Source organism: Rhopalosiphum maidis, chromosome 2 (assembly GCF_003676215.2).
Source record: "Rhopalosiphum maidis isolate BTI-1 chromosome 2, ASM367621v3, whole genome shotgun sequence".
Taxonomy (NCBI): Eukaryota; Metazoa; Arthropoda; class Insecta; order Hemiptera; family Aphididae; genus Rhopalosiphum; species Rhopalosiphum maidis.
The window spans coordinates 57,765,106-57,780,874 of NC_040878.1; the positions used below are offsets into that span (position 1 = coordinate 57,765,106).

General features: G+C 28.3%; 1 protein-coding gene across 10 annotated transcripts in view; it reads right to left on the reverse strand.

The window, feature by feature from the left end:
• LOC113554952 (cAMP-specific 3',5'-cyclic phosphodiesterase) overlaps positions 1 to 15,769 on the reverse strand; it is a 612,877-nt gene that overhangs the window by 65,554 nt on the left and 531,554 nt on the right. The window contains exon 1 of one of the 10 annotated variants that reach the window (XM_026959113.1): positions 9,044 to 9,190. The exons of the other annotated variants lie outside the window; for them this stretch is intronic. The gene's annotated coding sequence lies outside the window, so the exon portion shown is untranslated. Of the gene's footprint in view, positions 1 to 9,043; positions 9,191 to 15,769 lie in introns of those variants that run through there. 10 annotated transcript variants of the gene reach the window in all.

A 15,769-nucleotide genomic window follows, 5' to 3' on the forward strand; every position in this document is an offset into this window, starting at 1 on the left:
GAAAGACCATCGTCACCGTAAACACATACATCACGAATATAATTTGATATTACCTTCACGTTTCGATAACCATCATATTATTATTATTACACATAACTCGTATATTACTGCCATAATAATAATATAACCCAAGCACCGACCTTTTTAACTGTACGCGTATATTATAATAATAATATACCTGATGACCCTAATATAATATATTATAATGCATACACACGTAGTACGGTAGTCAACGTTCGTCTCGGCCATAAACGCTGATAACCACGTGGTATATACCTATGCTATTATATCATTAGAACAGCAGTCAGCGGTGTATGTGCATAGATAATGTTATTTAATATTTTACTATTTATTTATTTATCAAAACAATAATAATTTATACGTTTTTCATAGACACTTTAATATGAAAAATGATGGGCCTGCAGAACACATGATGTTTGTTAAAAGAGAGATCTATCTAATAACAGTGGCCAGCGAGTATTGAAATATGCTTACCTATCAATAATAATTAACATCAACAACCACGGTTTATGAAGTATTTTAAGTCGTGTCAACAACAAAATATATTATCAATATTAGCAGTAGGAATTTTTGCTAAACTCATAGTAACCAATAACCATACAACAATCAAAACTTACGACTTCGGTGTCTATTATATATAACGTTTTTTTTTTTTCTAGTCATAGACAATATACATAATATATATTTACATACCTGTGCTTCAGGCAAAGGTATTAACCGTGTATGGTAGGTGTGAGCAGGTCCTATTGATTTTTTTATCATAGAATTACTACGCAGGCATAAACGATTATCATTAAATCGTTGCAATTTCGCCGCTACACAAACCCTCGTCACATCGGGTGTTCTACCTCGTGTACTATATATATGATGGTTGCGAACGAAAAACAAAAATTAATTATTATGGCCATTGATTGAACCTTTTTATAAAAGCTATATAAATATATTTTAGGTACGACTGCAACTCACTACAAAGCTTTAGCTACAAATATTTGTTACGAGAGTCTGGTCTGGATAGCAATGTCGATTTTTTTTATCGCAATAAAGTAATAAAGTACAACAATTAGTAATTACAATATTCATATATTGTGAATTCATTTCTCATATTGCTGGATCCTACTATAAATTGCATCGGTGGTTGTTGTACATATTTAACGAATAGATTCGTTCAAGTATTATATTATGGTACAAAACAACATAATGTTGACATATCATATCTAACACCATAGACTATAACTATTGTAATAGGGACAGTCATCAAGTCAGATATCCCCGAGAGCTTATTTTTATTTTATTTTCCGCGGGGATTTGTAACGATGCACGTTTTTATCTAACAATAGAACAACATAATATTTGGTTTCATCTATCGACTAAAATACGCGTACCTATTTGCTAATAATATAGAAACGTCCCTCTTTGCAGATACTTGTCGACAGCTATATTAAAGAATTATTAAAAAATAATATTATAAATGATTTATATTAGTTATTTATTACACAAATATATACAATATATTACATTTACATAGTTGTTTATAAATATAATGTACCTACATGGACGAGCGGACTTAGATAAGTTATATATGTTATATGTATCTATATGATATTTTCATCACTTTTACCTGCAAGATTTAACTATCAGATTTTCCAACCTATTATCCAACATTACAAATGTTATACATAAGTTCAATGAATTCAATAAAATCATCATGGTGGTGCATGATATGATAATTATTCCCAAAAGGGATTTGCGCATGATATAGGGGACTGATCGTCATGAGATTAATCCTTGAGAAACGGTGGCATGTATTATCGAGACGGCGATAATAATATTATTATGGAATCCCAAACATGATGGCTATCATTTCGTCACATTGTAAAACGTTATAATAACATAATTATTGATGAGTGCGAAGCGAATACAATTCAATCGAAAATAATCATCGACGAGAAAAAATGGACGTTTTATCCGCTGTTTAAATCTCGGTACCATTTATATGTTTGTTTTCGTTCTATAGTCCATGATGGACGAGTGCATAATATATGTATAATATAGTAGCTTTGCGTAGTATAACGAAAAACGAGTTTTGAATAACTTTGGTCTGATGATAAGTTCCGCCCATGTACACTAGATTTCTTACCGTCATTTATCAAGATAGGGTACAAAACATTAATCTATATTATTCATAGATTCCTCATAAGAATATTCAGTTTCACACCCCTTTATAACCGTTATTTAGAAGTTAATATTTTAAGTTGGATTGTTGGTATTTTGACGAATATCAAATCGTGTTGGAGCATAATTGTTGTGCAGTTATTAATATTATAGTTTGTACTGAGCTTGGTTATAACGAGGAAAATATCTCGAACCCTAAATATTCTTTGGTCTAAACAAGTCTAAAATATTAATAAAATAGGTCCCTTTTTATTCATTTATTTATTTATTTTTTTTGTGTAAACAAATCCTATCAACATACACGTGAATTTTAAAAGGACGATTGTTACAACGTCCGCCACTTGAACCTTCTCCCACAGTGGCGTCGATAAGAGTATTATATTATATAGGTTGCACTGTGCACACACTACACACACGTATACGTCACGTCATTTGTGACCCAAACGAATTAGGTTTTTTGTTTTGTTTTTTTCGGGAAACGGTTTGAGTTTTTTTCTCTGTAGCTATTATTACGCAACACTCATGTTCATGTGTATGTGAGGGATTACATCATCGTCACCATTGTCGTTGGAACTGTAGTCTTTTTTTTTGTATTCTTTCAAGTTTCGTCTACATATAATATATTATATTGTCTCTCGCCCTTCTTTATAAGTGCTGCTGGTAAATTACACATCATTAAATACGTTTTCAGTTAGTAGCGAGTTGTGTTGGATAACGAATAGTCAAACGTTCGACAACAGAGAAAAAAAGTTAAGAGCGAGATACACGATACACTATATACGTATGAGATATATTATTACACTATTGATTTCCCGGGATATTGTATTTTTATAAAGAGTTGAAATGATTCATCTTCAATCAAAATTCGATTGATTATACTAACAGCTATAACTGTCAAAAATATGAACTTATTTTGACGAGTAAGAATATTTAAAAATTATTATCATTATTATTTTTAAATAGGCCTATTTGCCTTTTATATTATATAGATCGTCGAATATATTTTTAGTTAACATATTTTGAGTGATTCCTAAAAAAAAACGTTTGGTATTTGATGGCTGAATAATGTATACATAATATGTATATGAATTTAAATTAAATACAATATATATATATATATATATGTATATAAAAATAAATATATAATATACATAACTATTATTTTGTTATTAATACTAGATGAAGGAGACGGAGCTTAGTCCCATATAAATATATGTTTTTAGCGATTATAAGGGACTGTACGTCAAATTTTTTTATACGTAAATAAACGCCAAAATGCCTCGAAAATAGTAGAATAATACGATATTGACATGTTGTACCTACTATAATAATTTATAATACAGAAATGCAGTAGTTTTGTTCGAACGGCATGTGTGAGTATGTATGAGAAATAAGAATAATTTGTTCTTGAATTCCATCGGTTTAAATCATTGCATTAACATGTGATACGAGAATAATTCAGAAGCTATGGTCTTCGCTCCTACAATTTAATGTCATATAGTAATAATAGAATGATAATATCATAACGATGAATTATTTTCACCGTCATTGTTTTCATTATAACAATATGGTATGAATTATATTCCACAATAATATTACAATAAAATATAATATCGCTTTTTGGGTTTTCGAGACGTTGTAATACTATCATGTAGTGCATTTATAATTAGTTATTTTATCGTGGTAAACAAGTTTTTTAAATTGTCACCCATTTTTTAATACTATGTTTAAATATTTTATTACTGGGCAAAGTATGAATGTATTTTTTTTGTCCGAAGATTAATGTTGTTATATTAGTTATTTGGTAGTTCTCTGAATATTTAACCGTACTTAAATAAAGGATGGGGGGGGGTTATTGCGTTGTGTTTAACATATTTTTCGAATAATTAATAGAACCTAAAGTTTTATGCTCCTGTAGTATATAGTTTGAAAACAAATTTAATATTAATGTTTAATTAAGTACTATACTCCTTTACCTATAGTATAAATATCCAAAAATTGGGTGCTACTTGAGTCATAAAAAAAGTTTGGAAACGACTAGCAATTCCCATAAACTTTTATTTCTGAATTTACATAATTTATTTAACATTTGTATTCAAATTTCTGTAACGATCTAAAGTATAAAATAGGTATTTACGATGAATTTATTTAAAAAAAAAAGCCAAGCATGGTGATGTATACCTCATCGTTTATTTACTTCGTTATAGTTTATGTTTTCGGAGATCTGAACTTTGATTAATAATAATTACATTTTAAACTGTAATACTATTCAAACAACCGGCATAAACAGTCTAAAAGATAATAATTATCATAATATGTGTTCTAAATAACTGACAAATATTCTTCATCATAATCTCAAAGTGATAATTAAATGTAATCGAATGGAACGAAGTTTAAATAGTTTGTGATGTGAATGAGTTAACTAATTTGGGATCAAAACTATGCAGAGCACACATACAATATTATGATGCGTGTAATATTTATGGACGTGATTAATTACACGTCTTATATTCATCATAACATAATATAGTATATTATACGCATGGTACGCGAAATAAATAGTCGTTTCTGTATAACGCGTGACGTGCGCGTATGGTAAACTTTACGAGATTTTCGTGTGTAAATAATAAATTATATTAAAGTAAAAAAAAAAAAACAGTAGTTTATGAATTTTAGGTATTTCAAGTTAAGATGAGCCTCAGTTCACACAATAGTATAACTCATAAACTACTCGTCTGAAATTTTATTTTTATATATAGAAATACTCAAATACTCCGATATATTGTGCGTAGATAAATTGAGTCCCAAACAAAATTACTGTTTTTCAAAAGCGGTGAATTGAGTCCCTCGTATATTATTAGACTAGTTTTCAGAATTACCTATACGTACAGTCGCACGTGCACCATTAGTTATTGCGATCATATATGCACACCAATGTCGCGTTTAATAAGATACTTATCGTATTTAGACGCGATTACTGTAGACTAATTTTCAAAATTACCTATACGTACAGTCGTGCACCATTAGTTATTGCGAGTGTAAAGCACATCTATATCAACATTATAATGGACGTAATGAAAAGTGAACGTAATAAAACAATTTTTATTTCTAATGGTTACAAATTTCGGTTCCATAAAATGTTAAAGAATGTTAAAGTTCAGCGGTGGTCTTGCTACATAAGTACATGTAAGTGCTATTTGAAAATCAATGATTCAAACACAGTTATTGATAGTTTGAAGATCACAAATACAATAAACTAGACGAAAAAAACTTTGAACCGGCAAAAAATTAGCAATAGTCTCAAACGAAAAGCTGTCGAAGATATTTTAGGTAAGCCATCTAAACTTTTACATTCCGAGTTACAAAGAGAAAACGTAAATACATTAACTTTGTCAGATACGTCTCTTATCAAAAGGAATATACGAAATATTCGATCAACTGTCCACCCTAATTTACCAAAAACTGTAATTGAAATGCATGAAGTTATTAATAAAATAATAATTAAAACAAATACGAACGAACCCTTTCTAACGATTAATGATCACGATAATAATATTATCGGATTTTCAACAACGTCCAACTTAATGGTTTTATGTGATACAAATACGATATACGTTAACAGTACTTTTAGAAGTTGTCCCAAATATTTTTTATAAATCTTTACGATTAACGCACTTGTGAATGAAATGTATGTCCCACTAATTTTTTTTTTTTTATTGCCAAACAAGGAAATCAAATCTTATTTTTATACTTTTAAGTATACGATGGACCAGTGTACAATTGTTGGCTTAACATTTTCACCAAAATATATTTTTATTGACTTTGAAAAATCAATATATAATGCCGCGCAACAAGTTTGGCCAGCATTTAATACTAAAATTTGTCGTTTTCACCTTGGACAAAGTTGGTGGAAAAAAATACAATGCCTTGGCTTAAGTACAAATTATAAAAAACGAATTTCAGAGGAAAGTTATTTTTTAAAATTTTTTTTTGTTTTACCATTTTTAAGACCGAAAGATGTTTACGGTTGTTTTATTGAAGATATTATGCCAAAGCTTCCTGCAAATAAAAATATAAAAATTATTCACCGATTATATTTTAAAAACATACATTGCACCAGATTCTATATTCCCGCCTAATCTTTGGGCTGAATTTTCGACAATATCTAATCGTACAACAAATAGTTGTGAATCATTTCACGCAAAGCTGAATAGTTTATTTTATACTTCAAATCCAAATATTTATATTTTTATTGATACACTCAAAGAAATCCAATCTAATACATATATTTGAATAAGAAGTTATGCAAAAGCTATGCAAAAAATCAAAACACAGCATAGAAAAGGAGAATATATTAAGAGAACAAATGACGGAGTACAAAAATAATGAAATTAGTAGACTTCAATTTATTAAGCTCGTATCATTAAAATATTTACCCGTTTAATATCAAGAGCATTATTTATTATTGTTATTAAAAATATTAATTATTATAAATTATTATATGTATTATGCATTATTCATTTAAAAGTTGACATTAATTACATATTATTATTATTATTGACAATATTAATTATTATTAATTATTAAATTATGTATTATTCATTAAAAAGTTGACATTGATTACCTATTATTATTAGGTTTTATTATTATTATTATTATTATTAATTTAGAAAATAGGTACTAATTATTATAAGCAATATTAATTTACCAGAATAAATATTTTATAAGGGACTCAATTCACCGCTTTCATTTTTTTACAGGGGACTCAGTTTACCTAAAAATAATAATATAGGACTCGATTTACCAAATCCGAATGTATTATATGTATTGGTTTATAATACTTCAAAATTGTTATTGGCTCGAATTCATTTACCCGTCATTGAGCTTCGAGTAACTTTGAATTAACACGTTGCGTTTTAAATATATTTAAAGTTATTAGTAATGACTTATTACGTATTAAAATGTATTTACCCTGTGAAGTTTGAGTCAGCGGAATACTTTTATATAGTAATAACATTACATGACGTGTATTTTTACTCGCTCACGATGTTGTAAAATATTTTTTACCTGACTGTATGCGCAGTATCTTATAGAATACTTTGAAAATTAATTTTGAAATACTACTCAAATACTTTTTACGAGTGCCCACAATATTCGTTTTCGTTAACTTATATAAAGTTCACGCGGGGAACAATACAAGCTAGAATTATCAAGGGTCATTTCAACGCGCGGGAAGAAAAATGGAGTTTCTAAAAAAATTTGAGCTATCTGAAATCTACTGTATTTGAAATACTTTTCAAATAATAATGAAACATTTTTATTCAAATGTATATGATTTATACAGTTATTTTAACTAGTCATTTTTTTTATACTTGGCAATATTATTTGTTCGAAATATTATTCCATAATAATGTAACTTAAAATTATTATGTATGGAATTATATTTTGTATTTTCAACATAAATAAAATATTACCTAACACAATCATAATATTTAAATTGAAAAATCATTGTAATTTTAAAGCACAACTCATAAAAATATTGCCATCAAATAAAATAAACTAAATCAACAAAATATAAAAACGAAAGTAATCAATAGAACTGATCATTTTTTATTTAAAATATAATTTAAATACTCGAGAGCAAGTGTTTAGAAGAATTGAAACCAATAAAATTCGACATTTATTCTCTTACTCTAATACAATTTATTGTGGGTAACAAGTGTTTTTTTTTTTTTAACTTGCTCGTTATATAATCGAAGGGGATAAATACCTCACAAGCGAAAATGTTGTCTCCAAATACGTGGTCGGTGTACCTGTATAATGTACGGGTATAATCACCAAGTCATTACAGCCCACCTACGAAAGTATTGCGTTCAAATCGAAATATGTTTACCGTGCTGTGTATAAGCTTTTATTTTTTAATTTTGGCGCTCGCGCACCGTATTTATTAATTAATTACTCGATATAAATGCGCATTTCAGGAGTAGGTACTACAAAGCGCGATTTAGCGTCAAGAAAACACATAAACGACAAAACAATATATTTATTCCCGTATACGCTATAATAATACAATTACTTATAATATTATAGAGTACTGAGTATATTTTACCGACTATTTTTTCTCGGATCACTCATCACTTCAAAAACAATCATAGTCTTTAAAAATAGTTTTTTTTACGTAATAAAATCATCGAAATAATAAAAAAAAAAAACAACAATTTTATTAATATATTATTATATTATATACATTTATATTTACGGCGTTTAAAAGAGTTTTGTGTAATCGAGATACCAGGGTTTGAGTTACGGATAATCTACTGGAATAGTGTTGTACAGGTACCATAATGATATGTCACAGACGATTATGCTGGTTGGTATTCGGGGGGGGGGGGGTGCTATACCCGAATGGTATAAAGAGAACTTGCGGTGGTATAATCTCCTCAATCGATGAACGTACGAGTATCGTATGATTTCGATAGAATGTCGGAGTTTTTGTACTACCAGATTATCAATAATTATGACAGGTGTCGGTAGTGTTTACTTAGCACTGAGTATAGTAAGCATTCACGTAAGTTATATGTCATAGGGGACATTTATTTTACAGAACAATAACAATTGCGGATAAAGGTTTTTTTGTGCATTTAGTCGTTAACAAAATTAAAGATTTTTTTTACGAACGTACTATAATATTATTACAGATTATCGATACATTTTAATATTTAGAATTACATAAAATATTGATATTGTATGAACGATGTAATTAATGTTCTTCGGCGGTCGCGTCCTACTAGGGCTTTACCGCTTATACAATACACTCATATTAATATACAATATAGTCACGGCGACTTACAAGTCTCTCTTGGACCGCTGTTCCCAAAACTTGTCCCAGAACGACGACCGGTGCTTGATGCGCAACACACTCGTGCTGAGCGTCCGCGGCAGCTTGCCGGCCTGCGTGCCGGGCGAACCGCTTCCGCCGACCACGGCGGACGCGGACGCGGGCCCGTTGGCGGCGTCGCACATGGCCGACACGGACGCCGAGCCGCTGATGCCCAGCGCGCCGAACTTGAAGACGGTGCCGCCGGCGGATGACGACCCCCGCCGCCTAGGGCCGTCCGCGGACGCCGGTGGCGACGAGATGGTCGGCGACTCCATGGCCGTCGCAGGCGACGTCGCGCCGGCGGCCACGGTTAACGACCGGCGGCGGTGATGCGTGATGGCCCTGGCCGCGTCCCTACAAGACCGCGTCGGGGACGACGACGACGAATGGGACGACGGTGACGACATGGCCGGACGGAGGCGCGGCCACCATGACTTTGCGTACCGCCGTCAACGCGAGGCGCTCGCGCTCGTGCTGATGCTATCTACGCGGTGGTTTACTATACGCGGGCCGCAGACGATGTCTATATGGTGGACGGCGGTGGCGGTGGCGGTGGCGGCGGCGGCGGCGGCGGCGGAACGATCGCACGGACGGTGGACGCGCGCGCGACGACGGACGTGACGGCCGACCAACTGCCGGTGTGCATTTGGCCGTGGCCGCCGCCGCCGCCGCGCCGCGCGGCCCGACGACGCGAGGACCCCGGAATGAGCGGGGCGCGCGCGCGCGCGTTTCCGCGGTGTTGCCTCCGTAGTGACGATAAATACCGTGCGAGCAACTTTTTTCCGCCGCCGAATGCAACGATCATAATGTTATATTATAATAATTTTACGCAGTGCTCGTGTTTCACTGTACTCCGTGTTCCTAGTAATCCGTTCTAATTGTTATTATTAATATTATCGTTTCTATCGTAGATAAAAACAGATAGTTTTTTTTTTAATTAAAATAATTAATATATAACTCAAATACTACGTCGAGTCCAGATTTTAATGCATTCATTTCGGGTACTTTGGACAATGCATTCCGAGTAGTTACATAATTCGTTTCAGGCAGGTAATGCTTCAGAGATAAAATTTTTATTTTAAGTTTTTAGTGCATATACAATTACATTGCGCGAGCTTTTAGTACGACTATAAACTAGGAAATTACGGTTTTCATAATATTAGCTTTAACAGTTTTTATATATTTTTCATCTGTATCAAATCTCAATTTCTCCATACATTAATGCGATCTATCCTCAGCGATGATTAGATGTAAAGTCTTACTGAGACTCAAACAAAGAGGCGCTTACTTCTATTAGACACATATCACGATCGAATTTAGGTGAGCGGAGTTGTGGACCGATATTTTATGGGATATACCCGTACTTTTCTACTCCACTAAGAGAAACATTAAATACTTATAATTCAAAAACTAGTCCTAATTTGAGTTTTTATGTATTTAAATAATAAAAACTATTACCTATTCGTTATTTCCTTTACAAATGGGTATTATGGAATACGTAGTATATTAATTTATACTCAATAAAAACTGTAGATATTTAGGTGTCATATGCAATACGAATTCATCATTATAGAATATATTATGAAATATAGTTTGGATTTTAATTATTTAATAATTGTTGCAATAGTACTTATGTAATCAATGTCGTCGCGTAGTGGTAGTTATACTATTTGTAGTTCTTTATTAACAGTCTTAAGTATTAATGAACAAAATAAAATACTTGTTAGAAAAAAATAAACAAAATTATAGCTGCGTAGAAAATACAGCACCTATAATGATTTACTGTAAATGTCAAACCTAATCACCTACCCGTACACAATAATTTAAACTAGACATCTTAGTGTAATCGTATTATAAATATAGAATTCTCGGATTGGGCACATATACATTTTAATAACTGCTAATTTACCAAGTACCATATAAATATATAATAGACGTTAGACAGCAAAACAGACTTAAATGAAATATTATTCACCGTTGTAGTTTTACAAAACACTGTTAAAAAAAAACACCATAGTACCTACAATGTAGGTCCTACATATTATTTTATGATATCATAGCATTAATTTAATAATAACATAAAGAAGCAACAGTTCGGTGTACACTGTGGCAAACACGTCACATTTTATAGTGCTATTTTATAATGGTATTTTATGTCATTCAGCATGTCATGCCGGGTGAACATGTAATACGCTCACACACACTCACAAACACACATACATATTATATATTTGTATATATATTTAATGGTTAGTTATTATTTTTTATAACAACTCATAATTATTATAATTAATTACAATAACAATGTTCCTATATAGTATATAATTTTTTTGAATTTTTTTTTTTATTATAGTTTATTATTTTATTTTAAATATATAATTCTAATAAAATAAAAGTTGAAAACAACTTTAAGTACTGTTTTAAAAATTTAAATCGAAGTTTATCCGTTAATTAAAATAATTCTCTTCTATGTAAATTGTACTCTTATAAGACTCTTTTTTCTTCATTTAATGGATAGATCAATATCACGTTTGGGGTGTAACGTGTAAAATAAATATTACAAATTGGACTTACTGATTTACACAGTAAAAATAATTAAGGTACTTTACAAATGTAATTTGATTCAAGTTATTTTTATTTTAAGGTCTGAGCATTGAAACGTCATATCAAAATAGTAAAATATTTGATTAGGTGAGTATCTATGTAGAAAACTAATTTATAAAATGTTTTATCACCATATAAAGACAAGCTATTTATAAAACTACTTAATCAACATTTATTTATTTGACGTATTCATGAATATCATTAAGTTGTGCTGTTTTTTTTAATGAAACTTGGATAGATTATTGAAAGAAAAATAATATTAAACGGAAATGGACTACTAAGATGCCTTTTATACATTTCTTCGATTTATTAAGATGGAAATAACATCACTGCATTAATTTTTATAATGCATAAAATATATACTAGGTTTACCTTTTGTAATATAAATTGTAATTAACCTATTTTCACCAATATTTTTTATAGTTCATTGCTCGTTAAAAAAAATACACTGAAGCGTGTTAAATATAAATTTTAAACAAATTAAATAATATGTATTTGAATGAGTTAAAAACCTTGATTTTAAAATGATTTGTTTTATTTTTGTATTTAATAATGTTTCTGTTGATCAGTGGAAAAAAAATTAAAAAATGAATGATCAAATAAATTTATATTTCAATAATAGTTGATAAATTATCACTTAATCTTACAATCCAACTCACAACAATTTTATATATGAAACTTATGCCATAGAACTACTTACACCACATGACATTTTTGACAGTGAAATAAATTACCATTTTGATTCAGGAAAAATGAAAATTATTATAATTTTAAGAGGTAAAAATTGTGAAAAATGCATACAAATACAGTTGTCTATATAAAAATTCGCTGTTAAGATATAGAAGTGTTGAATGAATTAAAAATCATAAAAAATCATCAATAGGTACTGTTGAATTATTCAATTGTATATTATGTGTATTCATAAATTTATGCTACTATGTTAATGTTAAGTTTCATGTCGTTCCGGGACTCATTTAATCATTCTTACATACATACGGGTTTCATATAATCTCATAATATTTCATCTTAATAATATATAAATATTAATAATTAATATAAAATGTCTATTTTTAAAATAAAGTTTATATCAGTAAAAATAGTAAAATTGTAGACAAAAAAATATGGGATAGTGGTCTAATATATTGTATTACAAAAACAAATATTTATAGATTATGGTGGTATATAATGCATGTGGTTTGTATACATTTTTGTAATGTTAACTTTTTATGTAATGTTTGTAGTTTCTTAACTATTATAAAAAAATAAAAGATGATAAATTAGTTTAAAGTAAATTGAATTTTCGTAAACATACAATAATTAATTGGATCATTTATATTCTTGTGTTACAAATATTCATTATTTATTTATTTTAATTATTTTGAATTTTAATCAATCACTACAAACCATAACAAATTTATAATCATAATAATATATTATTAACTTTTTTTTTCAAAAATGTATAAATTATATATGCGGTTTTTCAAATTGTGTGAGATAAAAATGGTGAATAGTATTATGTTAGTTATACCATGAATCTTAAAATGTATGGAACATAAAATTCAAAAGACGATATATGATGAACTTTTTTAAAAGAATTACATAACTAATATTATTCTTTAATATATTTAAAACGTATTTCATTTTAGTTAACAGTATATATTATGTATTTAAAAAAATAATAAATAAAATAAGTATAAATATTGACTATATTATAGTTATGTTATATACAATATATAATGTATTTATTTATTCAGTTTTATTATGTATTTAATTATGTATAATAACAGCGAGATAACATAAAACCACAAATCTTGCTAAAAGTTTTATATTTCATTATTTAATATTTTAAAAGAAGTATCTAACACAATACATTTTCAAATATAATATACATTTTTTTTTAAATCGAAAGTTGAAAAGTTCAATTTTTCAAGATGTTTACTTATCCTTTATTAATGGTAAGATTGGTACATTCAATTAAATACTTTAAGGTTAAAACCTCAAAAGACGTTCAAAAAGTTTCAAATTCGATGTAACTATATATTATAATTTAAATATATAGGTATGTAAAATATATGTATTATTATAAAAAAATCAACAATAGTTTTAAAACATGCACTATAGAAAAATAATCGAATTTAAAGACCATTAAAATAATAAAATTACTACTTATTAATCATATTAATTTTATTTAAAATAAGACTATTTCCATCATTGGTTTTTTTTTTAATTTAGTTATTTCAGGTTATTAAATACTTCTTCATTATTTTTATACTAAATGTTTTTTTAACTAAATTATATATTTAAAATAATAACACAGGTTTTTAAATAGGATAAATAGTAATTATAAGATTTAACTAATATGATTATATCTACGAGGAATTCTAATATATCATATAAAAAAAAATATCAAATAATATTGTAATTTTTATATTAAATGCACAATATACATACATTTTTTTAGTTTTTATAAATTATAATAACTTAACATTTCTAATTTTGTTAGTACAAACAAATTATTTTTAATTATCTTCTAGGAATTTAGATATGATTATTTATTTTTAAATGTATTTATGTAAAAATTATAATATCTATATTAATTTGTCTATAACAAAGTTTACTTGTAATTAAATGTTATAAACATATTTAGGTAAGGTGTTCCTATTAATTAGTTATGCTAATGTAGATTTATCATTTTAATTATAACATATATTTTAAAGCCATTAAATTCCATTATATAGATGACTATATACCTAACTCTTCTATGTTGAGGTCTAGTATGTATTTAGTAGTGATTATTAATCTTAATTATGAAAAAGGAAAATATGCGTTGTTTTGCTCGTATTTGTGTAGGTACCTATAGTTAACAGTATGAAAATATTTTACAAGGTCTGTTTTCATTTTTACTGTTAAACAGTTATACTTTTATAATAGCGACTTAACCTGAATAAGGATGACGTTTTAAACGCAATTTTGCTTATATAATACGTTTAAAAAAATTATTTTAATTTAATATTATCTAATAACGTTGATACAGTTTAATATTATTAACTTTTATCTAATACAAGATGTGATTAAATAAAATGTTATTAAATTAATACAATCATATCTATTATAGCTAAAATATTATTATTTACTTATTTAGTATATAAATAATATTTACCTTAGTAAAATTATTAATATTTAATGTTTTTATAATATGTTTATTGATATATTTTTTATAAATATCCATTGTGAAAAAAATCAAATGTAATAACTAATAAACTAATGACTATACTTCAACCTGTAATTAGATCTAGGTAGTATGTATTATATTTTATTTATACACGCTGAAGTATTACGAATTAATTCTAAAACTTTCATATACATAGACCTATAGTTAGATAACCTATCTAGTATTTTTATATTGAATTTTTTTATAATTTATTCAAAAAAAACTAATGTCCTTGTCAATAAGTGTACAAAAAATCGAATTAGCATTTTATTAATTATCAACGTAGTTTAATTATTAAAAATAAGTTTCTTTGTTCTCCTTTTGTACTTGTTAATATTTGCATTTTCAATAATACCTAAGACAACCTCATATGTTCATTTATCTATTGACTACACGCATAACGAGTGTGCGCTTATAACCCATTACCATATAGTCCTTATTAAAGTAGTTACAAGTTATCACTTTTTGGCCACTTTGTAGTTTCGACATAAATTTGAGATAAATTTAAGAATTGTATATAAATATAATATAATTTAATGAAAATAAAATGTAAAGAAATAATAATAATAATAAAAAAAAAAATGAATAAATTAAAGAAAACTCACAGTTGAAATTTCAAATAAAAGAAAATATTTGTTATCCATTTATCATAATCCAGCAAACATAGTTTGTTTCTAAATAATCATCGTGATTTTTTTTTTGTATGTGATGAAATACAATTAAATCTATTTTGTTTGCTTTGATAGTAAGTAATAAATTATAATATTAATATTATATTTACGGAGAGCACAAAACAAAAATAATTGGTCAAAAAAATGAAAACGTTACGTATAGATATATCATGATAGAGTTTCGATAATACTGTCGTCAATAATATATAA